This window comes from Aulonocara stuartgranti (genome assembly GCF_965226115.1).
Source record: "Aulonocara stuartgranti genome assembly, chromosome: 22".
NCBI lineage: Eukaryota > Metazoa > Chordata > Actinopteri > Cichliformes > Cichlidae > Aulonocara > Aulonocara stuartgranti.
In genome coordinates, this window is record NC_138957.1 from 23,256,386 (window position 1) to 23,261,478 (window position 5,093).

The window sequence follows — 5,093 nt, forward strand, 5'->3', positions numbered from 1 at the left end:
TCTCAGCTGCATTTGAATAAAGCACCAAATCCACACTTTTAAGCTTAAATTTCAGAACTTACATTTAACTACTGATTTTATCTACTGTTCTGATTTTATCTGTTTTGATTTTATATACTGTTTTGTTTGTTTGTTTGTTTGTTAATTAGTTAGTTAGTTTATTTGCTTGTTTTAATCAATTTTAAATCATGCTTTTTATTTGTTTTTGTTTCTAATGTCTCTGTAAAGCACTTTGAATCACCTTGTTGTTGAATTGTGCTATACAAATAAACTTGCCTTGCCTTTGTCGGGTCCCTCACCCAGGGAGACCCTACCAGGGGGCAAAAGCCCCCAGACAACATAGCCCCTGGGATCCCTGGGACACACAAACCCCTCCACCACGATAAGGTGGCGATTCAAGGAGGGGATAAAAAGTGTTTGTATCTGTAATAATCAGAAAAATGCATCATTTGTGGCCTACAGCATTTAAACACTGAACCAGCTAATGTGTGTCATATTGTGTAATGTGGTGGGACTGGTGGAAAACTTCAGTGAAGAGTAGCTGACCTCTGGCTCTGATGAAAACTCAGAACACACACACACACACACAAGTAATTGTAAGAAGACAGGCCTAAAGTCACAGTCTGGCTTTGCTGCTGGGCATAAGAAATACATACGAATTTCAACTTTATTTATTTCTCTATAAAGATTATAAAGATAAGTAGTTTATGTCATTGTTGGTAAGATTTTTAATGATAAACCTGTGTGCAAAACAAATAAAGGAACATTAACAGTTTAAGTAGCTCCTGTCTTAAACATTTATTTATGTGTTTTGTTCTCTTCCACCCAGAGAGCTGACTGACAGGAGGAATGTCAGGATGGGTGTGTACTAATGGAAAATGTCAAGAGGAACGCGGAAACTTTCATCATCTCTGAAACACAAACACAGTAAACGTATCTGTTTGACTGGCATGCAGTTCAACAGCTTATTAGTGAGTTTGTTTCTCAGAAGCATCTCAGGGTGACGTCACATGATTTGGATTTCCTCAGCCAACGCTACCTATCAACCTATCCCAACTTTGATGTGTGAAAAGCAGGATACATCCTGGATAGGTCACAGGTCTGTTACAGGGTCAGCACACGTACACAGATATGCAGCCACTTTAGGAGTAACATGTGTGTCTTTGGACTGTAGGAGGAAGCTGGAGTGTCCAGAGAGAATTGTCAGGGAAAACATGACAACTCCACACTAAGTGTTAAATATAATGTCCAAGCCTAAATTCAGTGTTTAAATGTGAATGGGATTTGTTATTACATAAACATACAACAATTAGCAGTAACTCACATTTTATCTTTTTTATTTTATACAAGAAATGCATAATAACTGTAAGTTAAAAATCATATTTATAAAAACGAGAAAGGACCATTTTATCTCTTCAACAATTGCTTTTTAATTTTAGTGAACATGTTTTGTAACCAAGGCAGCACTGTGGTTAGCACTGTTGCTGCACAGCAAGAAGGTCCTGAGTTCAATTCCAACATCAGGCCGGGGTCTTTCTGTGTGGAGGTTGCATGTTTGCCGATGGGTCAGTGAGATGTCGTCTTTCTCACCCGATGACACGGTCATGGCTGAAAACTCACTGATTCTGATCCGTCGGCGGGTCCGCGCTTTGTGTTTACGCTCTTCTTGTGATTATGAAGCTGCAGGTTTGATCTCTCTCCAAACAATATTGACTGAACCAACAGCAAAAGAAGATCCAAACTACACTTCACATAAACATCGTCATGAATTCCCTTAGTTTCGCTGTTTTGCTTCCACCACGGTAAAAATCACTTCATGCACAGCTTTCTCTCTCTCTCTCTCTCTCTCTCTCTCTCTCTGTATACTCCAAGAACAGTTTCCCGTCTAAAAATCTGTTTTTTGCATTATTAACACTAGGAGTCCCAGGCTTCTACCTTTCTACCTATAAAACCCGCCACCAGCCAAATGGCTGGTAGGCTTTTAGCTAAGCTTTAGCTTCAGCCAAGTGGAAGCTAAATTGGCTAGTCATTCATATGTATATTAGGTAGTTAAAAAGGAATTCAGGAGGGAGGGGAGTGGGGGTGTGTGGATGAGGGGGTGGGGGAGCTGCTAAAAGCTGTGAACTTCCTTTTGTGTTTCATCTTGATGCATTCTCAATCATCCAGGGAAATAAATCTCCAAAAGTCACCAACTTGGAGTGTTTCAGTTTGCCATCTTAGGGAGAAATCAACACACATGGGTGTTTGTCCTTTGTTGCTGAGATTTATTGATAAAAACAGTACAAAAAACCAACCATTTGTATACATATTTACAAATAATAATGAGAAACAAACTTACTAATAAGCTGTTGAACTGCCGGTCAAACAGATATTTCTACTGTGTCAGAGATGATGAATGTTTCCGTGTTCCTCTTTATATTTTCCATCAGTACACACACGTCATGACATTGCTCAGTCAATCAGCTGCACAATATACACAATATAGAGTTTAAATGTAAATTAAAAATATAAAAATGTAAAAAGCATTGGTCAACAGAAAGCTTGTTTGAACAGTAAAGTTTTTAACTGCTTTTTAAAAGATTCCACAGAGTCAACCAAACGTAGTTGTAGAGGTAGACTTTTCCACAGCATTGGTGCCACAGACCCCTTTCGTCTTCAGACGTGTTCTGGGAGAAACAAACAAACTCTTAGTCTGTGAGCGGAGACGGCGAGCAGTAGTGTATTTTGTGAGAAGCTTGGATAAATAATCTGGGGCTTGGCCATTTAGTGCGCTGTACGTTAAAACAATAATTTTAAAACGAATTCTAAAATCTATTGGGAGCCAATGTAAAGAACATAAAATAGGAGTGATGTGAGCTCGCTTGCTAGAGCAAGTTAGTAGTCTGGCTGCTGCGTTTTGTATAGCTTGGAGGCGAGAAAGTGATGATTTATCCAAGCTGGTAAACAGGGAATTATAATAATCTAAACGCGATGACACAAATGCATGGACAATTTTTTCCAGTTCAGCTAAGGAGACCATATGTTGCAGTTTAGAAATATTCCTTAAATGAAAGAAACAGGAACAAGACAGAGATTTTACGTGTATATGACTAGTTAGGAGTGAGAACGTGTTGATGTAGCATGTAGTGGAGGTGGAACTCCTTTCTAAAGCTTTTCTAACATCAGCTACAATCAACAAACAACAACAAAACAAACTGGATGAGCAGGATTCCAGTGAACTTACTGTGATCATGGGTAATGCTGCAAACCTTTATCACATTTCCACAGAAAAGAAACTAAATATATATCCTCCTTTAAAAAAAACACACAATGAAACACAGACATACTTATTTATGATAAGATCCACAGAGAGAGAGCCAAGCACGTACACAACATAGCATTGATGAGAAAAGAGTAAGAATATACAATCACAGGTTTACATAAGTACACAGTTGCGACTGAGGCCCTGATCAAATGTTCAAATAAACTGATCATAAAGTCTGTGTCTCTGTTTTATTTCAGGGAGTGCTGAGGAGGGTCTAACATGAAGTCACAGTCGTGCTCTCTGGACAAGATGTGGCTCATTTTCTCACATTTGCACAGCTTTTGGGATGTCAGAGTGCTGCACTCATCAATGCATTTGACTTCATCAACTTCAACTTCATCTTCAGGTGTGTGTGAGAAACCAACTCACCATAAACTGTTGAACTGCATGCCAGTGAAACAGAGACATTTTTGTTATTTGTGTGTGTCAGAGAAGATGAATGTTTCAGCGCTTCTCTTTACATTTCCCTTAAATACACAACTTTGTGTGTGTTTGTGACACTGACTCAACTGTCATCCCCTTTTCTCCTGTACAGCTAGTGCACATCTATAAAGGAGAATCAGAAAAATAAAACTTTTTTTTCTTAATGTGTCACTTACTCTCTATGGTACAGATCTGGGTCCACTCTGCAGTCATTCGACCCTCCAGTACTAACTAGAGATGGCACGATACCATGTCCGAGACGATACTGATATCATAAATTTGGATACCGATATGAATCCGATATAGTGTTTTTTCAATCAATAAAACAGTTTATTTAAAATCTTGCTGCTTTTTGTATAAAAAAATGGTAAATGGCCTGTATTTGTATAGCGCTTTACTATGGACCACAAAGCGTTTTACACTACATTTTGTCATCCACCCATTCACACACACATTCACACACTGGTGATGGCAGCTACATTGTACCACAGCCACCCTGGGGCGCACTGACAAAGGCGAGGCTGCCGGACACTGGTGCCACCGGGCCCTCTGACCACCACCAGTAGGCAACGGGTGAAGTGTCTTGCCCAACGACACAACGACCGAGACTGTTGGAGCCGGGACTCGAACCAGCAACCTGCTCAATCAACGTAATCAACTCTAATTTAATGCATGTATAAAAAATTGAACCGAAATCGATTCCTACAATAATTAAATAGATTCAAAATCTTTCTACAACAGAACTGCAGACTGCACAGATGGCACCTTCCCAAAGGAAAAAGTACTACAGCTTACTAGGGTATATTAGACTTAATAGTTACTATATACAGTAATGGATTTCTATACATTTTACATCAGATTAAAACTTTGGTTGTAAGATTCAGATAACTATTTATTAAAAGCTAGACATTTTAAATGAAAATAAGAAAGAAAGATATTTCTTGTGCCCCCCTTTCCCTGTTGATGCCCCACCTGCCCCCCTGGCAAAACTTTGCTAGACAAACTTGCTTTAGTTCTTGGGATAACTTTCTGGGAGATGAAATATTGGTTTGGTAGCGAGGCTCCAAATGCTCAACCCGACTGCCGACAGGTCTCGCACGCCACAGCTGCTCTATCACGTGAGGCATACTGCTAAGGTTATGAGCTGAGTTACGCTATGGGATATTTAATGGATCGGATTACATTTTTTATTTCTCTCCGATATCCGATCCAGTAATTTAGGTCAGTATCGAACCGATACCGATACGTAATATCGGATCGGTCCATACCTAGTATTACCACGGGAGATTCAACCTGTTCGGACTCTCTCATTGGTAAGTGTGCAGGACTGTACCAGCTGTAGTTGATGGTTTTCCTTCGAGCAATT